This window comes from Canis lupus, chromosome 11, assembly GCF_011100685.1.
Source record: "Canis lupus familiaris isolate Mischka breed German Shepherd chromosome 11, alternate assembly UU_Cfam_GSD_1.0, whole genome shotgun sequence".
In the NCBI taxonomy this organism is placed as follows: domain Eukaryota; kingdom Metazoa; phylum Chordata; class Mammalia; order Carnivora; family Canidae; genus Canis; species Canis lupus.
In genome coordinates, this window is record NC_049232.1 from 59257769 (window position 1) to 59284234 (window position 26466).

A 26466-nucleotide genomic window follows, 5' to 3' on the forward strand; every position below is an offset into this window, starting at 1 on the left:
CCAACAGAAATAATTTTACTTCTTCTTTTATGATTCGGATGCCTTTTATTTCTTTTTCTTGTCCAATTGCTCTGGCTAGAACCTTCAGTACTGTGTTAAACAGAAGTTACACATGTGATTATCTTTGCCTTGTTTTGATTTTAGAGAAAAATATTTCAGTTTTTCACTATTGATTATGATGTAAGTTCTGAGTTTTCCATATGTAGTCTTTATTATGTCAGTCCATCCTGTTCTGTTTTTTTTCACACCACCAGTTGGATGCCATTTGTCCATCCCACTAAGAGATTGCTATAGGTGTCAACAAGTTTTTGGAATGGAAGGTGCTGGTGCCACCCACTGCAGTTATAGTCTTCCTGGTATGGGTAAGAGGACTAAATCATATCATAGTCAAATTGTCTGATAGCTAAAAGCAGACCCAGCAGTCAGTTAAATTAATGGATTTGCAATAGTTTGGGAGAGCCACAATAGGGCGTTTTCATTCAAGAGGAAGGCTCCAGAAGCTCTTCTAAAGATAAAGATCATTATTTTTTTTCTCCCTTGTCTTCTAGAATCTGATGTGTTCTTTCTCCAAGTGACAGAGATATTGCTCTCCCTCCACTACCAAACTATTCCATTAATTATCTACCTTTTTTTCAATCACCCCTATTTGCCCCCAATCCTTTTATTCAGAGAGGTCAAGTAGGAATGGGATAAGGGCATTTTTATAAGATGCACAGAGAATCTACAGATCCCCATTTTGGCTCACAAGAACTACTGTAGGAGGATTTAGCAAGCAGCATTCCAAACCAAGAGGTCATTTTCTTTATGATGTAGGATCACATCTATGTAACAAGAGAATCCTGATGGTAAAACAAGTTGTAAGTTTGAATTCCTGAGCCTTCGTGGCTATCTGCCCCTTGGAGATTTCCCTAATTAGACCAGCCTAGGATTGCTTCTGGAAGTAGTGGGATTGGGGAGGAGAAGTATCATACCCAGAAACAGCCAGGGTAGAATTCTGAATTTTTAAAATGGTCTACATAAAACTTACCCTTTTTACATTAATCATTACCTAGGAAGTGGCCTCGAAGAGATGATGATCCTTTTCTGGAAGTAGTCACATTCAGTGACCAAATTACCTTACTAATATGAATGAACTAGAAGGAAGTGAATGAGGTAAAGTTGGAAATTTTTTGAAGAAATGTTTGAAGTAACCATTCTGATGTTAAATAGTATCAGAGGACTGTAGATGATAAGAAACTGGGAAGGTCCATTGAATTAATTATCAGTCCATTGTTGAGTAGCTTTTTCTCACCACTGTCAGACTAAAAATGTTTGGCAAGCCAAACAAAAGGTAGCTTGTTCCCAGGGTGTGGCTATAGTCAGTTGATCAAACTGGAGTATTCCCTGCATCTTAACTGAAAAAGTGTCAATAGTGCTACCAAAGGAAAAAAAAAAAAAAAAAGCAAAAGACAAACAGGCAAGGAATACTTCATTCAAGTCTATTTTAATAGTAGGGAGAGGTCAGAACGTGGTTAACTTCAACTCAAGAAAAACAAATAGCAGGAGAATTTTTGAGAAATAGGCCATTTGTGTTAACTAACTGGCCTAACCCAAACAAAAAGTAAACTTTCTTTTATCTTCATGATAGTAGGTAATTTTACAACTTGGATCTAGGTGTTCACAGAAGTTAAGCTCCTACTTTCCCAAAGAGATTTGGAGATAGGGAGGTATGTTCCTTGATTGTTACATTTCAAAACGATGGTTCCTAAATCCTTGAAAAAGTCTTGTCTTTGCTGATAATACTGATGAGTCTTTTTTTTTTAATTGCATCTCAAAGAGGCTGAGAAATAATGCACAAACTTGTTAGTTTTATTTTTTTTAAGATTTTATTTATTTATTCATGAGAGACACAGAGAAAGAGAGAGAGGCAGAAACACAGGCAGAGGGAGGAGCAGGCTCCATTCAGGGAGCCTGACATGGGACTCCATTCCTGGTCTCCAGGATCACGCCCTGGGCCAAAGGCTGCGCTGAAGGCAGCGCTAAACCACTGAGCCACCCGGGCTGCCCACAAACTTGTTAGATTGATTGATTGATTGATTGATTGATTGATTGATTGATTTTAACTTGCTAGTTTTAAAGTAAAAACTGTAAGCAATGGAAAGGAGGGACTTCTGTGATTAGGCCATCTGGAATCAGTAAAGGCCTGGGTAAGAAGTTCAGGAAAGGCAGAATAAAACCTGCCTAAAATTTGGTAAAGCCATCTTAGTCAGTGTGAAGTACCACCAATAGCCCAAGAATAGGCTTGAGGTCTGATTTTGTCAGTCTTACTAGAAGAGACCAAGGACAACGGCTTATGCAATGTCCCTTTTCTCAAAGTGATATGGATCAAATTTGGGCTGGAGCCACAATTCTGGCAATGCAATTGTATCCTCTGTAGCAGAAACATAGTTCATATTTTGCGTCTAACCTATTACAGTGGATATAGCTCCATGTCTGGTATGAGGATGGATCCTGGCAGAAAAAGTGGCAATTTGAGTGGTGTGGGTTCAACGAGCAGCTTGATTTTGGTGTGTCTTGTCAGTAAATACCATTGGGCATGTACATTAGTATTCCAGACATTTCAATCAACAACCATGATTTTTTTCAATCATTCATGGCCCCAGAAGGATTGTTTTAGTCTACCAGTCCCTAGTATTCCAAGTGATGGACCAAATAGCTAAGCCATTGTCAACACTTCGAGTCAATAAAATATAAAAGGGTTCATTGATGTGACTATTGGATTGTGCTTTGAGAAAAGTCTTGAGTTATTCCCACTGAGCAAAACAAGCATGTCTATTTTCAGTTCTGAATAGCTTGCATTAGCTTGCTGAACTGCAGCAGCCTAGTAGACATCATTGGGTTTCAGCTCAGCTGAAATATCAAGGAAATAGTTCAGGCATTTAGAGGAACCTTTGTGAATTGAAAGCCCCAATGAGCCACTGTCTTTGCTTCAGTGGGTGGAGTGGGGAATAAAGTTTGCTCCAGAGGTAAAGCTGTTCCTTTTTTTTTTTTGACAAATATTTAAATCATTTATTGTTATTAGGTTATAACATTTCAATATACACACTGCATGAAAATAGAGATGCCTTTTCATCTTCATTTTAAATTGATAGGTATTGCCAAATAAATGTCCTAAGACTGCACCAATTTATACTCCTACTAACCACCTGTGAGTTAGTATGTGTTATTTTCTTTAAAACAAAGTTAAAGTACTGTTGGGTCAGGTGGGCTATATTCTTATTTACTATTTTGACTTGACAGTTGAGTCTTCTTAGTCATTTAGTCCCTGTTGACCCACTTCAAAAATGAAATATCAGGCCAGGAGTCACAGGTTTCCACGGATCAGATATATAGATTCAACTTGAAGCCAGTAGTAAACTAATAGCTGTTTTTGAAAAGAGGTTGACTTGATAGCTGTGTCTGGGAGGCAACAAATTAAAAATCCCAAGGGACACCTCTAAGTGGAAGCTGCCTCCCTTTGCCAGAGGCTCCAATCAGATATATATCATCACTCTCAGAGGCTCGTGGTTAAAGGGGGGCATTAGGATCGTTGGGTCTCAAAGGTAGACATCATATCATAGCCTACTAGACAGATTCTATTGCAGCCCACTCATTTGTGCTTCACTCAAAGGATGCTGCTTTGAGTGTTAGCTGAAACAAAGAACCAGAATAGATAGAATGCCCAAGTGAGGCATATGATGTTTCCAACACCAAGAATTCAATATAATGTTGGATTTACTTTTAAGTGGTTGTGGCTGAATAGCAGTGTTTACTGGACCATAAGAAGTACGAGTGTTGCGTATGTACTCAAATGACTCCAAGAAACTTTTTTTTGGCTAATTGCCTTTGTGTGTGTGTGTGTGTGTGTGTGTGTGTGTGCGTGTGTGTGTGCGTGTGTGTGGAGATTTATAGGCCATCCATTAGTAGATGTTTGGTAACACTGTTGTCACAGTTGTTGAGATTCATGCTTTTGACTTGTCAATCAAAAGGATATCATCAATGTAAGCTTTGAACTTCTAAATGTAGAGGAACTTCCACAAAATTTTTACCTATCCACTGGTGGCAAAGGCCAGGGAATTTGTTACAATAACATTTCTCTATTTTTAGCTTTTTCTCTTGGGGAGAATTCCTTCTGACACTTGCATAGGAAAGCACAAGCACAGAACACATTAGTTCCTTGGATACATTTAGGTGAGGAAGAATCAACCTAAATGGCTTCCTCTATCAGATTATTTTATTTTATTTTATTTTTTATGAGATTATTTTAATTTCTCTTTTCCAATGTAAACTTCTCTCGAAGCACATATTTGAAATTGGGCAATTCCTCCTGCCATCATTAAGATGGTGACTAGATGACACTATTTAACTAACAGATCCATAAAACTTTGAGTCTTTACCGTCTCTGAAGTCACACAACATAGTTGAAAGAGCGCACTTGGCCATTGGCTATCCCTGGAGACAGGATGTCCACTGCCCTAATCCTATAAATTTTTTTCCTTAGAGCAGTTGAGGTCAGGGTAGAGTGTAAGGGAAACATAGTGGAAAATGGGGATCAAGGTACAAAAAAGAAGAGTGACTCAGCATATGAAATGCACTTTTACCTTTAATTCCAGAAACCACTCATCCAGAAATTAGACTTCTCAGGCTGCTAGTCTATACAAAGTTTTGTATTGAATGATAAGATCCTTATTGCTGGCTCCATTTATTTCAGATTACTGGACTCCTTGGCCCTGCAACCATAATTACATTGTCTTTGTCTTTACCCATGATGCTTGCAACCTCATGTCCTACTAACAGCCCTTCCTCTGCCTATGAAGAAGAGAGTGGGTGGCAATAAAAGACACAATTTTGGCAGCTTGTTTCTATCCTACCTTTCACTGTCCAGTTTCTAAAGTTCACGAACTGGTATAAGAGTAAGAAACTTTTATTCCCAATGCCCAAACCTTGCCCATCTCTTGGTTGACTATATACTAGATGACATAAAGTCTTCTCTTATCCCCTAACACAGTCATGGAATCCTTGTCTTCCCTCTTCCAAAAAGCCACATTTTTCAGTATCCTATCCTCACTCCCATAACTGTTAGGAATTGTAAAGCATCTGAGATTTTATGTTGCTCCCAAGCCAGCAAGTTCAACCTACTAGTTTCATGAGTTCTGAGAGAAGAAATAAAACTACTGAGTCAGATATGAAGGATGCACGGAGGTGACGCAGATGAGCACAGACAGATGCCTGTACAAATTGTGGGTTATATTACATAAGAGAAGCCCTGAACTTTGTGGACCTGAATCTATTGTATTGAATAATAAGCATGCCTTTCTTTACTCTGGAAGAACATGCTATTTATGTTTTTCAAGGCTGTTTACTGTACAAACATCCTAGGAAAGATAGTCTGGAACAGAGGGCAGTTAATACCTCTGCTAGCAAGATAAGCAAAACCGTGAGGGCCCATTGAGGATGGTTTCCTAACAATACTGTAGTGATTTTAACAAATATGAGATTTTGAAATGATCTTAAAGATGGGGAACTGTAAATTTCAATAATCTGCCTCCTTTCAGTCCTAATTTCCAGACTGTAAAGTGTATGATAAGTTTTCCATAATAAATATATAATTCCCCTTGGTTCACTCATTATAGCCATTATTTTTATATTCTTAGAAATCTGTTAAACAATGTCAAGATGTTTTATCATCTTTCATATTTAATTAAGTAGTGTTTTATTCGTATTGTACTGTTGGCTATTAGCATTTATCCTGGTACTACAGGTGTATTTTCTTTTATAAATTGGACAATGCTACATAACTCCCCACATGAGTTCCATAAATATTTATTCTTTTGTTAGGCTTGTTATTTTTTAATCTTCATTGCAGTGACCATTGTTCCTGTATGAGTCTTTAACCCTCTGATCTGATTTGTTTCCACCTTCATTAATTTATAGCTTGAGGTTAGTGCAATTGCAACATTTAAGGGAATGGTTATTTGTATTTGTGGCTACATTTTTAGCGTATTGTCTACACTGCCTATGATTACTTTATAAAAGCCTTAAGGATAGTAAAAATATTTGATAATGTCAATTATTGTGGCCTCCGATTATTTTTCAAAGATGGTGATATAAGTATTCCTTTAGGAAGGCAGTCACTTTGATAGTTTTTCCAGGCATAGAGATAGATTCTTAGTGACATCTCAGTTTGGTACAATGCCATGTTGTGGCAATCTGGATGGGTAGAGTAAGAACTTCAATAGGTAATTATGAAATAGATCATAGAAAAGAACAAATCTAAAAGATTCTCTTGAGGAGCAAATCAGAAAGCACTTTAGAATGGGAAAAAAAAAAAAAAACTTCTGTCCCTCGTCAGTATTTTTCCAATGAGAAATTTATTATATTAAAAGTCTGGATCCTCGACCATCACAGCATTTTACTACAAATACCACAAAACACCTTGGAAGTTCCCTTTTATAGAAGGCAGATGGTTCTTTTTCTCTCTCATTGACAAAAAGTCTATACCCTTGTGTCAAATATAGCAGTAAAGGTAAGAAAATAAGCTCTCATCATCCCACTGCTCTGCATTAAAATCTCTATATTTTGGTTCTTGGAAATTCTTTAGACTCACTCATATTATTTAATAATATTCCTGCTTTCTTGATGTTGATGTGCTATTTATTTATTTATCTATTTATTTATTAACATTTCAATGAGAAGTTGGAGAAGCTAATCAGGGGTTGTTAATTTTCCAAAATACTAATTCTCAACCATAATCCTGTATTTTAAAGTAAATTAAAATGAATTTTGTTTTATCATTTTAAAAGTTTCTTAGTAGCCTTTGAGAATGCCTTTTCCTGATACAACAAAAAAGAGGGTTAGATATCATTGCACTGGGATATGATATCATAAACATCTGCCATCGGCAAGCACATTTAAGTTTCCAAATGAATGCAGGTTTCCATGGAAACAGCCTTAAAGTATATAGACTAGATATATCCAACGTACATCAAACCTAGCCCCTAATTTCAATGTTGATTTCTGCTGGGGCAGAGGCATACCCAGCACGGGGATTTGTTCAAGGTCACTCTTCCTTAAGAATGGGAAATGGGATTTTAAATTTTAGTCCCTTGTCCTCCCGCCTGCTGTTCTGCCTGCAGAGTCACACTGTCTTCCAGCTGTTCTTCTGTTAGCGTGTCCCTCAAGAACAGTTAGTAGGTCCCCAAGGTTCTTTGTTGTATATACAGAACAATTAAAGAAGAATCTCTCCATCTATGGAAGAAAATGAACTCTGACTCCCTAGAGAAAACCATGTTGATGCCAGATTCTCAGTCATACATTTACACTGAAGAATGCCTCAACCACAGACTGCTCTGGTGGCATTTGCTACTGAATGGAATTTGTACATACTGTGTACCATTCATCGCCAGATTCAGACCACAAGGCCTGGTTTGAATTACAATCTGCCACTCAAATCTGTGTGCCTCTAAACAAATCTCTTATTTCTGGAGACTCGGTTTCATTCTTCTGTAAAATGTAGTGAGAACAACCTGGCATTATTCACCTGCGTTATAAAATATACTTCGAGTCTCTGGGGCTTCTGTTCTGAAAAAGATGAGGTCACTGGTTATGGATTATTTTTTATGATTACTATTGCTTTTTTCCAAGAGATATTCCTGACAGCTTTTGAAGCAATTAGTTTGCTTTCAGAGACAAGGAATTAAAAAATTAAAAAAAGAACCCAAATCAAAGTGCCTTAAAATTCTTTAAATTTATGTCACAAAACAAGAGTTCCAAGAGAGCAGCCATAAAAAAGGTTAATTTCATACCTGAATGAAGTTGTCAAAATCCCAGTTTGTTTATACTTTTGCCCTCTTCCATCCTTTTCATTTCTATAAACACAGGCTGGCTTCAGCAGTTCCAGTGTCATATCTACACCTAGAAATATCCTGTTTGTTTGTTTTGGGATTGAGAAAACCTTTCCCAAATGCCTCCTACTGATTGGCCCTTATGTAACATTTACAGGATTGAAAGGACCTTGTACTTGTATTTTAGGACCTTGTACCTAAAATAATAATTGACAAAGGAAAGAACTACAAAATATTATATGGTATATATCTGGCATATATCTGCTGGCCTCATCTATACCTCTTCCTTCCCTCTATGCTGCCATATGACCAGCTGTTGGTAGAGCACATACATAAAGAAGAAGGTAAATACCTAAACAAATAAGAGTTCTATTAGGAAGAAGAATGAGGGAGTCAAATAGTGGCATATAATCAAGAATGTCTGCTGTAGCTAAAATAAGAAAATCATCCTTCTGATGCAGTTAACTAAAATAGGAGGTAAGCTTGGAGGTGAGGTTTCCATAAAGAAGCTTAGCATTTTTTTTATCAATATAAAAATAAAGTCAGAGTTGATGACTTTTCCCTATTCCTTCCTATGAAGTACAATAAAAATTTTGTATTATATACAAACCAACGTAAGGAGACCCCTAAAGCTGGGGAGAAAAAAAAAAAAAAACAGATCAGCTCGTAAACATACTGCTTGAGAAATGACATGGAGGTAAGGTGTGTGTGTGTGTGTGTGTGTGTGTGTGTGTGTGTGTGTTTAACTTCATATTCTACAAACATAGACCTGAAGAAGCCTGGGAACCCAGAAATGCCAATGGGTCAAACTGAGGACGAGTGGGGGAAAGCCTGCTCTCTTTAGCTAAAGGAACAGAAAAAGAGGCAGGCTAGCAGGACAGAACGGTTTCGGATAATAACCACTTTCTATTAGCCAAATGCCACAAATAAAGCTGTGGTCTCGTCCCCACTCACAGCAGTATAATGGCTGACTGGGGAGATCAACATTCTACCCTTGTGAAGTCTGTAATAAGGTACTTCTGTATCTCCTAGGGTGGTATCAGAAAGTACCAAGTTGGGAGCTGGGGCTTCTATACCTCCTGGCGGGTAAGGAGATCATTCCCACCCTGGGTGTCAGTGGAGACCCAGGACTTCCACCCTTATTGGACAGTATCAAAGTACCTCTCCCCATTTCTACTGTGGTATTGTCAGGTGGAGACTCAGGAATTTTACGATTGCCAGGAAATAACAAGGCAAACCCACCATGCCATTAATGGATATCACACTGGGAGCTAGAATTCCCATCTTCACCTAGAATAAATGAGGAGGACAAATGGGGAAGCTAGACCTTTACCTGCACTTGACAGTAATGAGGCAGGAAGGTGTCAGAAAAAGCCAAGTAAAAAGAAGTTTAAATAAGATCCACACCAAAAAAATGAACCTAGAACTAAATGTTATATCTTCTACAAAAATTAACACAAAAAGGATCACAGACTTAAGTTTAAAACATAAAACTGTAATACTTTTAGAAAAACAAATTAAGAAAAGAAACAGTTTTTTTTTATTCTAGGACTAGGTAAAGTGCTCTTAGACCTGACATCCAAAGTATGATCATTAAAAGGGAAAACTTGATTAATAGAACTCTATTAAAAACTTTTGCTTTATGAAATACCCTGTAAAAGATGAAAAGTGATAAACAATTCTCAAGAATGATAAATTTGACAATGAACTAGTATCTGAAGTATATAAAGAACTCTCAAAACTCAACACTAAAACCCCCAAACAATCCAAAACAATCCATTTAGGACATGGTCAAAAGACATGAAATATTTCAATGAGGAAGATACACAGGTGGAAAATCAGCATATAAAAAATATGTGTCACCATTAGCCACCAGGGAAATGCAAATTAAAACCATAATGATATATCACCACATATCTAGAAGAATGGTTAAAGTTAAAAAAAAATGGTGACAACACTAAATGCTGGCTAGGATATGAAGACAATAGATCACTCATACAAAACAATGTCCGGTCAAAACCAGTGCATAAATGTTTGTAGCAGCTTGCTTGCTTGCTTGCCTTCCTTCCTTCCTTCTTTTCTTCCTTCCTTGTTTTCAGAATAGCCCCAAATTAAAAGCAACATAGATGCTCTTAAACAGGTAAATGGTTAATCAAGCTATGGTACATCAACACCATGGAATACTACTCTCCAATAAAAAGGAATGCACTGTTGGTACATGTTACAACTGGGATGAATCTCCAGATAACTATGACAATTTTAGACAGCCAACCCAAAAAGATTACATAATGTAAGATTTTATTTATATAGCCATCTTGAAGTGACAAAATTATAGAGTTGGAGTATAATTTAGTGATTGTTAGAGGTGAAGGATGGTGTAAGGCTGGAGGGAAGTGGATGTAACTACAAAAGAAACATAAGGTGTACTTGTAACATGCAAATGTTGTGTTCTTGATTGTATTAATGCCAGTTTCCTGGTTCTGATATTGTACTATAGTGCAAAATGTTATAATTGGGAGAAACCAGGTAAGGGAGATATGAGATCTCTTTAAATTATTCCTTATAATAGTATATGAATTTATAATATTCTCAAATTAAAAAAAAAGATTAAGAGCTATTTAGTATATTTTAACTCTCATTGAAAAAATTAATTAGTGGTATGGTAACAAGTTTCTTTAAATGGCTGATTTTTCTAAGAAGTTAGAGGATTAAGAATGAAAGATATAAACACTGGATTCAAAAATTAGTACTTACATAGTTATGGAGACTAGATGATGTGATCAGAATGATGGATAAAGGAACTTATTTTAGAAGCATCTCAAACTACTGAAGTGCATTAAAAGGTCTTGTTGAAGTAGCTAATGAAATGGAATTAGTAGAACTATAGTGCATTAGGGTCTAAAATTGGGATCAGTAATCTGTGAGATTAAAAGAAGACAAAATCAATTTAAGAAATATTATAAGGCAAGGTATTATATATTCAGCAATGGATTCTAGCTAACAACATAATGCAGTCTCTTTCTAATTCTGTTTAGATTGTGTGAAATGCAAAACTAGGATAAAAGTTAAGACTAACTACAAATGCATATTAATGTATCTAGATCAAATCTCTTAATGATAAAGGGTAAATTAAGTTGAATTTGTAAAACCTAATTAATGAACCACACAACTACCACTCATTAAGAACTCAAACACTATAGGAGTCAACTTCTCAAATATAGCCTGATGAGGAAAAAAAAACTTATCAAGCCATTGAGCTATTGATCTATAGTCCTATTAATATATTGCCTATAATCTGTTTATGTAAAGGTATTCATGTCTAAGAGACTTAAGGTTTATCTCAATAAGATCTGTCTATCTATCCAACCTTCTAAGTTGTGGATGCTTATGAGTGATGTATTTATCTCCCCACCTTTTCTGGGTAAGTATCTTCTTGGATAACATGCAGAAATCTTCACTAATGGAGAGGAGTTTGTATGTGTGTGTATGTATATGTGTGTGTGTCTGTATGTACACTAAATGGGGGAAGCTGGCAGTGACACACAAAAAAGAACAAAATATTGGGAGTAGACAAAAAAGGAGCCATGTTAATAACATGTTTTTCTTGGCTATAACTGGTGCTTCATTTAAGAATGAGTGAGAAACTTTTTCCTTTTTTATATCAGAGCTGCACTAAATAAATGTAGAACTAGACATGATTAAACATGTTTCGTTACCTTTGACTTGAAAACAAAGAGGGGTATCCATTATTATATCTGGTGAAAAGTGAATTGAACTAGGAGAAGCCTATAAACCTCCACTGTCAAACATGGAGTCTGGTTAGAAATGTCCTCATTTAATATAGCAGCAAGCAAAATGAGTTAGAGCCTAAGTCAGGATGGTCAGGAGAACTACAGAATAACAGGAAGGGATATCACATTGAAGACTCAACATAAAGGAAGAAATATCTCAAAAAATAAGGTCCTACAAGTTCTAGAATTTTTTAAAAAAGGAATTGGTGCTTTAAATAAGTGAGGAAATCTAATGGGACTCTCTAGGGTAAAAGCAGGGATTTACAGGAATGCAATAGATTGAACTGAATAGACAACAGAATATTGTGTAAAGTGAGATGAATACAACAAAAATGAAATAAAACTAAATTAGCAAAGTACAAGCATGGAATTAAATTCATATGAGATATAATAAATAGTAGAATAAGTATTGCAGAACACTGAATCAGTGACCTAGAGTACAAGCTAGAAAAGTCCCCTTAGAGGAAAAGACAAAATGATATGAATTCTAAGATAGAAGATAACAATTAGAAGAGAAATCTGAAAGATGAATTTATGTAATTGATGTATATGAAGAACTATAGAAATAATTTTAATAGAAATAACAAACATAAAAACTCTAGGAAATAAAAAAATAGGAAATTTGTATCAGGTATACAAATTTAAATGGCTAATAGATTCAAGAGCAATATGTGTGGGAAAAAAAGTTGTTAAATAATATATTTTAAAATATGTTCAGTAAAAATGTACAAATTAAATTTAAGTCAAGGACCAGGAGGAAGGATGAAAGGATGGATTGTTATGTAATAATAATGGAGGTAAATTTAAAATAAATGAGAATTTAAAAAAAATAAGAAAAATAAATGAGAATTAAAAGATAACTTTCAAAAAAATGAGCAGAATATTTCCTTCAGGAAAGAGTGGACATAGTTAAGGAAAACAGGAAAGATGGTAGCTTATAATGGCAGCTCTGTAGCAGGCCTAAAGAATAACCAGTTTGGATTGCAGCAAAGGATGAAAGGTTATTTCAGAGGAAGTCATTGAGAATGAACTAACTTCACACAGAAACTGCTACAAATGAGAGACAGGAATAAAACATGAGCTTTTACAAAAACATTTAATTTTTTATTCGACTAGAGGCAATGATAGAAAAGAAATTAGGAAATAGAGAAAGATGTGTGAAAAGTGATGGTACAAATTGAGGCAAATTATATAGTAGCATGGTTTTAAGCTATTAAAATCATAACTTTGATATTAAAATGCTTCTGCTTCTAGAATATCCAGAGAGAAGAAAATATCATCCTAGGACAATGCTTGGCTGGATAGTATGGTTGTTATACCTACATAGGTATAGTAATATAGCCATTGCTTGTTGGTTTCATGGAGGCATGAAAGATATTACTGTGATTGTAAAGTACAAGATACGAGAAAATATGTGTAGGTCAACATCCTTGGTACATTTGTAAAAGTAAGATTGTAGCTCTCAGAAGATAATAGATAAGAAGGAAGTGAGGAATGAAAGAAAGCTTGAGACTGCTAAGCTTTGATAGAAAAATAGAGGTAGAAAGCCTATGATTTTTATGAACAAAAGTCACCAATCAATGGAGGAAGCAAAAAAAATGAAATAATAATCAATCCTTAAGATGAGAAAGGAGGAAAAAAGGGAAAATACAAATGACCTAAAATGTCACCCAGCAAAGGGGGGACAAGAGTAGTTATGAATGAATTTGATGAATAAAACGCAGAGAAACGATGAGTTTATGTAGAGTTAGAATGGCAACAATCAAGATTCAAAAGGCATAAAAAGTTGACTGGTGATTCCTCGGGGCGCGCAGATTATGTAGAGAAATGGAGCAGTTTTAAGTCATTAGCTTTGTAGAATTACATAATTTGTTACCACTTTTATGGATTACTTTAATAAAAGATTATTTTAAAAGGTCTGAATCAAAAACGCCAAAAATAGAAATGACATGGAAGCAATAAATTGGAAAATAAGTTTTAATGAGAAAAAGAAGGTATTGGGGAAAAAAAAAGTCTTTTTATTCTTAACGTGAAAAAAATTATTCTTACTAACCAGTATGAAAACCAGTAAGGGTATGGCCAAGTAATTTTGAATATTATAGGAATTACATATAAATGCGGATTTGCTCAACCTCACAAATAATCACATAGAAATTGTGATAAATAAAATTCTTTTTATTCTAACATATTAACACAGATGAAAATTAACAGTTAAAAACCAGTTTTTTCAGACAGTGGGAAAGGAAAACCTTCAAATGGGAATTTAAGTTGGTAAAAAAACTTCTAGAGGTCAATATAGAATACACACTAAAGACCTCAACCTGTGCACACCCACAGATATGGTATTGAACTTCTCTCAGTTGGTCCTTATGATATAATTATGCACACAAAAAGATGTTTTTTTTATATACAAGATTTATTCTGGTTTTATAGATCCTATCATAAATTTAGCAACTATATAAATATATTCCAATTTAGTAAATAAATTATAGTTCACTCATAAAATGGAAAGTAGTCATTAAGAAGTGCAGGGTTGGAATTATTTACATATATAAAACATGTTCATAATTTTTTGTTAAGTGCAAAAGCAGGCCATAAAATGATGTGCTCCTTATATTCCTTAAATTTATTTTTGCTTGCATTTTTGGGGGAGGGGGTATATAGATAGAATAAATTATAAAGTAAATACGTCAAAATGGCTATATTTGGAAGTTGGAAATATGCTACTTTTTCCTTTCAAATTTTCTAAAGTGAACAAAAAACAAATACACACTAGACAAAATTGAGAAACATCAAATGAAATTTTCTGATGAAATCCACTGAAGAACTTATTTTTATATCGAGAAGAGCAAAAGCAACCTCAGATAAGGAAATCTTGGTGTTGCTGATAGTTGCCTTGGTAACAAAATGAAAACACATTTACCTTTCTCAGAGAGTAGAGAAATTAATATGCTCATACCTAGGGGGAATATATATCAATCATGAACCAAACTATGGTCCTCTCTGTCAATAAATTACTTGGGAAGATGTGAGACTTAATGACAAGTACTTCCATTCTTTTTCTATAAAAAATATCACTGTTAAGCATTTGATTCAAATGTATAGAGATGGGTTCATAAATGTCGTGGATCTTATTTCCATCCCCAGAAGGCCTGTATATGCTCAGTAACTTTTTTCAAAATCCATTTGCTAAAAAAAAAAAAAAAAAAAAAAAAAAAAAAAAAAAAATCCATTTGCTACCCATAGATTAGAAATATCATTCCTTCCATCTGCAAAGACTACTTATACTGAAATGGAAGCCATAGTCACCTTCTGAGTAGTAAAAGACATACTTTGTGTTTGACATAAAACTTTTCATTCTACTTTAAAAGGGTGAACAGATTATATACAGATTTGTGAGAAAAGAAAAGTAACCAGGTACACAAGGAAAACTTGGTAATTCCTGGAGCAAGATGTGTAAGATAGCAATGTATTATATTTCGTTGAAGTTGCCTAGGTAAAACTCAACTCTATATAATCCCCAAATCTCAGTGACTTAATTCAATATTATTGTTTTTTAATGCAGTCAACATATCTGGGGATGAGGGTGAGGGGGGATACAGTTGTCAGATAAAATAAAAAATATATATTATATATACACAACTTGTGTGTGTCTGTGTATTATATATATATATATATATATATATATATATATATATAGAGAGAGAGAGAGAGAGAGAGAGAGAGAGAGAGAGAGAGAGAGAAATGTATTATGAAGAAGTGGAATTGGCTCACACAGTTATGGAGGCTGAAAAGTCCTAAAAATATTCTAGAGCTGATAGAATAGTTCAAATTTATTTTCAAAGACCTGAGAACTAAGAAAACCTGTAGTGTAAGTTCTGTTCTGAGTCGTCTGAAGACAGGAAAAGACTAATGTTTCAGCTGCAAGTTGTAAAACTATCTCCTGTCACGAAGATATGAGAAAGTTTAATTTTCCTTTGAGTAAAACCAGTTAGCAGACACAGATGGCCTAAGATCCTCCAACTCCAGCTCCTAGAAATTCTGAGCTCCTTTGTTTCGGTAGAATTGAGTTGAGGCTGAGCTCTGACCCTTCTCTTCTCTTGCACGAGCCTTTGATAAAGTCCTCCTGTCTTATTTAACTTGTCCAGTGCAGTTTTTATTTTGACAGACTCCTTTAGATTAGTGGGGCCTTGTGACTTGCTTGGCCAATTCAAAGTAAGCAGAATTGATGTGTGCCTCTTCTGGGTGAAAATTTTAGGAGATTTTTCACTCTCTACCTCTGGGACAGGGAGATTGTTCTTGTTGATGACTACTCCATCAGCCTGGGTCACAACAATGAGGATGATGTACAACAGAATTCTGAGGTGGCCTGAATGGACATGTGATTTAAGTGAGACAAATTTTATGTTAAGCCACTGAGATTTTGGAGTTATGATACCATAGTATGTATCCTAGCATATCTGAATTGATACAGGTTTGGATAACCCTGAAATGGGGAGTGTGAAATTCCAAACTTGAGCCATATGGATTCCATATGGATTCCATCAGAGTAATTGACCAGTAACTGCTTTAAATGTGCCACACCTGATTTGTTTGAATCATCTATTCAATGCTGAACAGTTGTTTTCATAAAAGAAACATCCCTTATGACATTCTTTTATAGGCAAGTTTCCTTGAGGAGTTTGAGCAGAAAGCAAAAAAAGAACCAAACCCACCATCGGGACCCATATTCAAAGCTATTTAACACCACCAAAGGAATCAGCAGTTTAAAGGGGGTAGCCTTTAGTGAAGAGGAAATAACCTCTGTTCAGCAGTTTTAAGTCACTCTCCAGTGTAATGCTCTTCTACTTTCTCTGAACTTTCAGTAAGGTCTTGTTAAATGTGTCAAGTACATTCAGATCTGTGGAAGGAAATTGAGAGAAAATTCTGCATTTGTGACAAGTGGTATCATAATGGTAGAAGTAACCTGGAAGAGTTATTGATAGTTTTAGGACTGTGGGGAAAACTGGGAATAGTCTAAGCAGTGATCTCTGGACCAAGCAGGGTGGCACACTGAGTCAGGTGACACTAGGTTATAAATCACCGTACAGGTTTACATGTCAATTTATGCGAAACAACAAATTCTCTCCCTTCTCTGTAATTCCCTTGAAATACTATGTAGGGATGGGGATTTCAAAATGAGAGCTAAATTCTGTTATCTTTCTGGAGAAATTATTAATACCAGAGACTTGAAGTTTGAATAATAATGAGAATTCACTTGTATCCAATAGCTCACACATTCTAGCTATATTTGTGTTAATGCATTACAGTTAATGATTTGAGTTATTAATAGCAGTTGATATTTGAGTGACTCTTTAATTGATTTCCTATAATCTTGGTGCTATTTCTACCCCAATCATCCAGATTAGCTTTTCCATTGCCACAAATATACAAGTTCTTTCTTTTTATGTCTATGTGGATGAGGCTTCACTATGTTGAATTTTATTCAAGTCCTCTCCTTTAGGAAAAGAGTGATGATTAGGATATCTCTCCACCTTTTTGTGTTCTAGAAAAGGGCTAACTGCAAAAACTTCCATCCTTCCCCAGTGACTTAAATAAGACTACCTTCACTCTTCCTCAGATTCCATTATACACCTGCCTTTACAAGCTCCGGCTCCTTCCTTTTCTTTGAGATGTTCTCCTCAATGAACATTCTCCATATTGGAATGGTATGAATAAAAACATCTTAATTGGCAAGTGCATCTTGTCATTAATAGTGCTTTACTCGCAGAATTCATACAAAGAAATTCTTAAAAAATACTTGACTTCCCCAAATGATATTCTCAACCGTATCGAATATTCATTCTGGTAGATGAGAAAACATGGGCACTTTCTCACCTGGAGTCAGACTATTTATAGAAAATTTGAACTCCACATATTTTACTTTATTTATTTTTTAAAATTTAATTTAATTTTTTAAAGATTTTATTTATTTATTTATTCATTCATTCATTCATTCATTCATTCATGATAGAGAGAGAGAGGCGGAGAGAAAAGCAGGCTCCATGCCGGGAGCCCAACGCGGGACTTGATCTGGAGACCCCAGAATCACGCCCTGGGCCAAAGGCAGGTGCTAAACTGCTGAACCACCCAGGGATCCCAAATTCCACATATTTTAAAATAATATCCAATCACATGGAAAAACATTAATGACATATTTATAAAGTTTAGTGGCAGGTAACAGAATATGCTCTGTGTGATAAAGATGCACATGAATTTATATAGATAGATGCATACATGTGTATATGTATATGCCTGTGTCTTTCAATGTAATATATATATGTACATGTACACATACGTATAAATACGAAAAAACCCACCCTACAACGATGCATGCTTAATGTAACAGTGATGGGTTTTAAAGGTATATGGCTAATTTTTCTTATCTTACACAAGTGAGAAAAAAAATGATGTGGAAACACTTTTGAAGCTGAGTTTTATGTATACTATTATATCTACTATGGGTCAGCATAAATTATTCTATTTTCTTTTTTTACATGGACATTATATATTATTTCTATGCCTAACATATGCCTAATTATTTAGTCATGATTAGTAATTAAAAAAAAACATTGTAATGTAACATTTTGGACAGTGAGTACACTAGGAAGCTACTTTTAATAGAATTGTGTAGTAAAAAGTTATGTTTTTAAGAAGCCGGGTTATTATAAAGATGTGGAGTAATGCACTATTTAAATCACTACAGAGTCTCAACACTAAACCATCATCTACATTACTATCTATTTAATATTCACGAGAATTCTAGTTTTATTTATTTTTTTTTACAAATAACCATACTGAAGTTTTGAGCAACACTAGAGAAAATGTTTGCCAAAAAGCTAATATTTGATTTTGGAGTTCTCAGAACTATTTGCTTCATGAATCTGTGTTCTATTACATCATGCTCCTCACATTACCCACCGTGGAGCTAATCAAAATAATTATGTTAATAAAAACCACCAAATTATCTATAGTTCTATATTTAAAATGGATAAAAGATGAATTTTCATTTCTCCCTTTATTGCTTACTTCATGATTTACATCTGAATATCACAAAAAATATTTCTGACTATATGAAGCATTGTATCCTAGATGTTTCTCCAAAAGTTCTTTGTTTTAATTGGTCTCAAATAGATTAAGTGGTTTAATAACATGAACTAGACTGAGAAGATTTACTTTCAGTAATATATAGTGAATAAATAACAAACGTTTTAACTAGATGTCACACCATTATACAGCAATTAGTGTGGAGTATATATTGTAAGGTAAAGCATCGATTTGGTGTGAACTTTACATTTTAAAAGAAACCTTAACAACAGAAAAAAAAGTCAATTTCATTATGTTGTCCACTATTTCATTCCTCTAGGGAAAAGTGTAGTTTTGGGCAAATGTGAAGTCAATATCTGTTTTTAGTCATAGTAGTTTAGTGTTCTTACTAAATTTAGAAAATGTATGTATGAAATCTCTATTCCATATATATAAACTATTTTATATTTATAGAATATTTAGCTACAAGTCTGATTAAATCAATATCAGTAAGCATTTTGGTAATTAATTTTTCAAATTAGAATCTGACTGAAATGAATTTTGAAAACCCAATATGATAATCTTAAGAAATGCCTATACAAAAAATGAAAACTGTATCTAACATATCTCAGAAAGGAAATGTGCTCTTTCAGGTTGGTTATGTTCAGGATCTTCCTTTTAGATTTAATCAGTCAAGTGTTAATACCATGTATAATGTACAAATGGAATTAATGAGGTGTGGACTAGCAGAAGGCAGAAGGCAGCCAAAGCAGTAATGTATGCCCGATGCAACATACATTAGGCTATCATTTCCTTTGACTAACTGTCTCTTCTTCAACTCCTAAAATGCAATCTAATAACCTCTCATATTTAAGAGAATAGTGTCAGCACTTGAGAAGTGGGCAGAAGAAAATTCTGTTATTTGTCTGTGACTGAATGAATTAGCCTTACTGAGAATCATTTCTGAGTGTTAACTAGTTTATGGCTCATCTTCATTTGTCATTCTCTGACTATGTTGTGACCTATTCAAAGACATCATGTAAACGTTATTTACTGCTTTGCTATAGATCACTCATGGGCTTAAAGGCTATATCAGAGGTTGTAAAACATGTCTGCGTCAGTGCCATCTGCTAATGGCATCATTTAACCCAAGCTTAACATTTGCACACTCCATCAGTTGAGGGGAATGATTAAATAAATCCCTTTTGATTCAAAGAGATTACAAGCTCCTGGGCCAAACATACCTCATTAATAAACAACTTTACCACTCCCCGCAGATTTTGTGAAGGAAACGTGAAGGCCAGGGACAGATGTCAAAATTGAAGGACATTTTTTGAATCATGTAACTGGGCCTATTACTTGTTTGCAGATCTATTAACCACGATAGGTGTGGAAGGTCAAAAGTAAGGTTAGAGCCATGTACCAAGAGGCAGGGAAATGTCCTCACACTGCTGACTCTTAGCCAGGAACTATTAATTCTTTTACTGTAAGAAAGGGTCTCTTGATGACTACCTCTCTCTTTGAGAGCTTTCGAAGAGAAGCATTACTAGAGTATCAAAGAGAAGCAAGTCTGGCAACTTTGCTTTTTCCTAACCTTCCACCCAGGACTTTTAACTGGATGGAAAGTTGGGCTAGAGCGCCATCTAACGTCCATTCCACAGGTGATTAAAGTGTTGCTCAACTTTCAAACTCAAAAGAAAGGAAAAATTTCTGGTTTCTGAATTGGAAAAGATTTCCAACAAAGTGATAAAGACTAAAGTAAGCCTATCATTTATTTATTTATTTTTCCTTACTAAAGGGGAAATTTTTGTAATTTCTGAGTAGGTTATGGAAGCAGCGTATATTGGATAAGAGTAACACAGAGAATAGACACAGAGGATTGCATTGTTGTCTTTAATCCATAAGTAATATACTTGTGAGGAGACATATGTATGTAGCATTTGCGATGTGGTAAGTGAAATATCTCCTGCTAAATAATGAGAAACTGAGCCAAACTTGCAGATTTCATTTTGATATTTTTCTATGTCAAAAAGCTTTGTCAGAAGCTTTTCCAGAAGTCAGTGACTAGATTTCTAATCAAAGATGAAGATCCATGGAAATTCCAAGTAGAAAATTTCACACTTCAGCTCTTTTTCTTTTCCTCCTGAGTTCTTTAATTTATTTAAATTTAATTTCTCTTTATTGTTTAGGTCTAAGTGCTTCTCTCTGATTACCATTTCAATATCACGCCACTGTAGCTTTATGTATTCAGAATGTCCCAGGAGTTAGGAACAAAAAACATTTGAGGCTCACATTTAGGGATGGTATTTGTTATGTCTCATATAGAAACATCTAAATTCTTAAGGCATCAACTAATGAACAAGAGAAAAAATCACATGCATCGCGAGAACACCCAGAACCTTCACTAGGCATTTTGTTTTTCTAGATAATTGGTCTTATGAGGGATAGAATGAGTAGCAGACAGTATCTCAATCTTGCAGAGTGTTAAGCTCCAGTAACTCAACTACTGTACATTTAATGTTCTTTTTCAGGGGAAAGAAAGCTAATTCTCTAAACTAAGAAATGGTGGAAAGGTAGAAGGGAGGCTCTTTAAATGCATGAAAAAAAAAAAAAAAAGGTAGTCCAAAAAGTCAAAGTCAGTAAATGTATAGGATGCATGAATAATTCAGTTCAATTCAGTTCAATTTGACTTAACAGAGTTCTATAATTTTACTGGGAGATCATATCGGAAGATTATTAGCTGAGAATAACTTAGTTTATCATTCGAATAAAAACCACATATGTATAATTCTTAGAAATGTATATGGAGACTGACTTTTTGTGCTTATGATGTTTCCTATTTTGTAATTTTCATAAAAAAGTCAGTATGGTCATGTGTACTCTAATAAATATTTGGTTTCCTAAGTGTTTCAGATCCTGGATTACATTCCATGATAACCTAGGTATATTTTTCAGAAATTGCACTTTAAACCAAAATAAGACTTATGACCATATGTTGTAATTTCTGGACATAAGCAATAATACCATTCCAAATTGCAGAGACAAATAAATAGTGTTAATGAGGCCAACATGGAATTCAGATAAAATTAATGGATTTGAGGGTATAGAAAGGAAAGTGAAGGAATGCAAATTCTGGGAACTATAAAGAAAGATCTGATTAATCTTATTGTAGGGTTAAATGTAAAGGATTGTGTGAAGGGATACTACCAAAAATGTTTTTGCCATTTTCTTTCCCCCCTATATACATAACATAAGAAAGCAGGTTTTGGGAGAAGATATTTACAAACAACATATCTGATAAAGGGTTAGTTTCAAAAATATATAAAAAAGCTTATACAATTCAACACCAAAATCCACAAATAATTCACTATTAATGGGTAGAAGACATGAAAAGACTTCTGGAAAACTTTAACCATTGGTAAGTATTTTTAAACTATAGTTATTTGCAGAATTTTAAAAAAATGTTGATTGTTGTGTATGTAGATATATGAAATGCATACCAACTATTCATATGTGTGCATCTTTAAATATTTTAAGTATATAGATGATATGACTTAATAAGTACATTATGCAATTAAATATTATTCTTTTTATGGTTTCCTCATTGTTCTTCCATTCACTCAATTACACTTCTACAAAACTCTATACAAGAACCAAGCTAAGAACATGTTTCTCACTGCAAATATATTTTTTTAAGATTTCATTTATTTATTTATTTTAGAGAGAGAGAGAGCCACAGAAAGAGAGAGAGCACCAGCAGGGGGAGGGGCAGAGGGAGAGGGACAAGCAGACTCCCCTCTGAGAGCCTAGCTCAATCCCATGACCTTGAGATCATGACCTGAGCTGGAACTGACTGAGCCACCCAGGTGCCGCCTCACTGCAATGTTTTAAAACAAAGTATTATACATGTATATGCTGATGCATGCATTTTGCAGCTTAATCCCTTACTTAAATCATTTCAGTTGCTTGAGATGTAAGATTTGACAACTCTGGAATTCTTGCACAGATATAAAAATTTGGTTCATGGCAAAGAATAAAGAACATAAGTTTCAGAATCAAATAGAGAAAATATCTGAATTCCAACTTCTCAGAATTATATGAAATATAGTGTGTGAAGCCCACTGTACACTATAGATATCAAATAAGTGATAGGTTTTATTGCTTTTTGGATTTCTTTGGAGATGGTCATTTTCACATAGCATGTGATTCCACATTGGAAATCAGCAGATTGAATAAATGTGCGTGTATGCATGCACACATTTGAATTTCCCCACTCCCACGGTCAGTCAAAACACAACAAAGTAGTTTATTAACATGAATGAACTATCTCACATCATTTCATATAGTATCAGTTGATTATACATCAGGAAAAGAAAACTTATCAACAATTTCACCCCTTGAAATACCTGTTCTTGTCATTCACGTCCTTGGATATATTGGAAGAATTTCAATCATTAAGTCCTTCTGAGGTTTCTGCTATATGTTCTACTAATAGCCTATGCTCTAGCTCTTTGATAAATGAGAGGCCATTAGTCATGACATATTCTATTTCAGAATCAACCCTTAGCAGGAATCTGAGCTCTTCCTTTTATTTAGAAGTCAGCATAACATCTTTACTCTCTGCACCTTTTTCTGCAAAACTGACATATTATTTTTATTTTACTTTTCCCTCCCTCTAGCCAAAAACAAGTCATACCAGAGAACATTAGCACTTCTAGTTCTCTTCCTTCCAACAAAAAACCAAATGTAAAAGAAAATGTTGTTTCATACTAGAAGCTGAAAACAAGCTCTGTTTTCTGGAGTTCTTAATGAAAAAAAAAACTCATTATTCACACTAGTTGTGAATTTATATGAATGATATAATGGAGCAGAAGTTATTTCTAATTCTTCCTCACACTAGGATCATTTTATTTTTCCTGCTGTCATAGATCTAAAGAATGACTCACTGATCTAATTTTCCTAAGCTCAGGCAAAACAGAACAAAACAAAACAAACAAAACCCCCACAAAAAATGTATGTTTGTCATTTCAAGTCACCATTCTGATGACTTCTCACATCATTTTCTCCTTAATTCACACTTATTTTCTTTGTCATTAGTTTGATTTCTCAGAGCTTTAAAATTTTGATACATTTAATAACTGTCTCATTTCCACTGATATGATATTTCCATGGGCAAAATTCATCCTTCTGCAACCTTGAGTACTACTTTCATTTGTTATCCATTCAATATTAATTGCATCTATTGTAATCAGAATCATGTTTTAACTTCTAGCAGCAGATTCAATGTGTTTGGTAAATTAGATCCTTGGAGGAATGTACAATATTTTGAAAAATAAAACAGATTAATCTGACCTTCTTGGAATCTCCTAGGCCAGTGATTTTTAGCCTTATGAGACACAGCTTCCTATTTTACAAAAATTTTACTACTGGAAGTTAAATCCATAGAAAACATGGCATTCTTGCCTCATAAAAAATCAATACAATGCCTTAACTGTAATGCAGAAGAGAAATGGAAGTAAAGTTTTAACAATAATGAATAATTTGTATTTTGATACACAAATACAGCATCCATTTCTATAAAACACAGTGAGGCGGTCATGTACTCACATATAAGCAGACTCATTTGGAATCCAACAATTAGAAATGCAAAATGATACTGGTGTGTGTATTAAATTGGCAGTTCTAATTGCACGTAACTCATTCACAGTTATGCTAATACACAGGTGACATTGCAAACAATGATATGATCTTCAACAGTGGTGGATAATTCTTTAAAAAGCGCTGAACAACATTAAGAAAAATAGTGCAGCAGACCTATTATTCAGTAGTTATTTTCCTGGAAAGCTCCCTGTATATTAAACCTGTGCTACTTCTGTTGAAGATGACTGTCAGAGCCTAGGAGAATGGTAACTTAACTGAAATTCTCCTGATCAACAATCCCTGAATCTCTAAAAACACGTGTCCTTCACAATCTTGCTAAAATTCTGTTGGTTCTGAAAGTTGTTCTAAAATAAAACCTAATCCATTTCTTCTAACCTGCATAATATTTAATCGAATTTATATTTCCTTTTTTAAAAAAGATTTTATTTATTTATTCATGAGAGACACACACAGAGAGAGACAGAGACATGGGCAGAGGGAGAAACAGGCTCCATGCAGGGAGCCTGACATGGGACTCAATCCGAGGTCTCCAGGATCACACCTTGGGCCGAAGTTGGTGCTAAACCTCTGAGCCACCTGGACTGCCCTATATTTCGTTTTTGAATACAGAAAGAGAATGTTAAAAAAAGTTTATGAGTGGTTGGTTAACATAAATATTTGCCACAATCAAAACATAAATCTAATAATTTAAAATATATGCTAATATAATATGCATTTTTTGAGTGTCTACTCCACTTCAGATGCATTTAACGTACTCTTAGGTAAGGAATAAGTCACGCAACTATACATTTGGCCAATACTTGGTCACATAGAATCAGAAATTGGTGATTTCTCAAGAAGACAGTGCACATTTATTTATTTTTCTGTTAGAAATGCAATCCATTAAACGCCAGAAAGTATAGTAATATCCTCAATTATTTTCTTTTAGTATTCCAAGTTAATTTCACTTTTCTAATGACCTGTATGTAAAAGTTTAAAAATGCATTTATAGGCACACAGCATCACAAAACCAAAGCATTTAGTAAATGCTTTAATAATGGAATGTGTACTAAAAGACTTCTGTTGAATTTTGTTCTCTATTCTTTTAATAGATTCAATGCTGTTATATGCCAAGGAATCTCCTGTAATATAATTTAAACAAAACAAAGCAAAGCATTTTTGAAAATTTACTTTTTAGGGAATAATTAGGTTACTAAATTGTATCAGTTCTTTGTGTTATAAATAGATATTGCTTGCAATTCACATCTGACAAACATTTTCAATATTATTCATTATGAAACTGATAGTTTTTGGTGAACTGAAGGTCAGCAGCTTTGCTGATACATGAAAATATACATGAAATATAAAGTAAATATAAAGTTACTTTAAAGTATATAAAGTTATATAAAGTATACTTTATACATGAAAGTTTGCAGTTGAACTCAAAAAATGTAACTATACCAATGAGGACTGCATAATTCATTACAGACTTATAATTAATAAGATTGCTAATGGATATTAAAATAACATTTCTTCTGCCATAAATGTGGGTGCACTGCAATCTTGCACTTTGAAAGAGTCACTCCTTTAATAATTTAATAATTACTCAGATTTAATTCCTATTAGGCTCACTGTGTAGACTGATCTTCACTCCTTTATAGCCTCTTATCAAACTTCCAGCATTGTGAGGCCACTCTGTTCACTAGCATTCATGCTTCTGCTGTGGTACCATAGGGTGTGATTTCCAGCATGCATCTCTACTGGCCCTTATCCAAGACGCTTTTTAATTCTATAAGTGGCAAAATGTCCTCTTCTCAGTCACATAGCCCCAAACATGTACATGGGGACAGAAGCTATAGCAAGATATTCTGAACAAGAACTTTCTCAAATGAGTTCATTCCTGGAACCCTCATGATCAAGACCCTGAGAAAAGCCATGGAACCCTCATGATCAAGACCCTGAGAAAAGCAAATAAGATGTTTGAATTCTGCTGCTTGCATCTTTCAAGACCAACAGCTTTTCAGAGAATTGTAAGGCCACTTAACTTCTGTCCTCATCCTTTTTACTATAGTAAGGCTACACTGTGTTTACAAAAATGAAGCAAACAA

The 26466-nt window shown here is 34.5% G+C and overlaps 1 long non-coding RNA gene across 3 annotated transcripts in view; it reads left to right on the forward strand.

Moving 5' to 3' along the window:
- The first annotated feature begins 245 nt into the window (after window positions 1–245).
- LOC111097954 overlaps window positions 246–26466 on the forward strand; it is a 34202-nt gene continuing 7981 nt past the window's right edge. Inside the window, exons 1-3 of one of the 3 annotated variants that reach the window (XR_005366429.1) lie at window positions 246–362; window positions 1053–1152; window positions 4730–5138. This is a non-coding gene — a long non-coding RNA (uncharacterized LOC111097954). Of the gene's footprint in view, window positions 363–831; window positions 858–1052; window positions 1153–4729; window positions 5139–26466 lie in introns of those variants that run through there. The other 2 variants (XR_005366430.1, XR_005366431.1) reach the window with 2 other exon arrangements.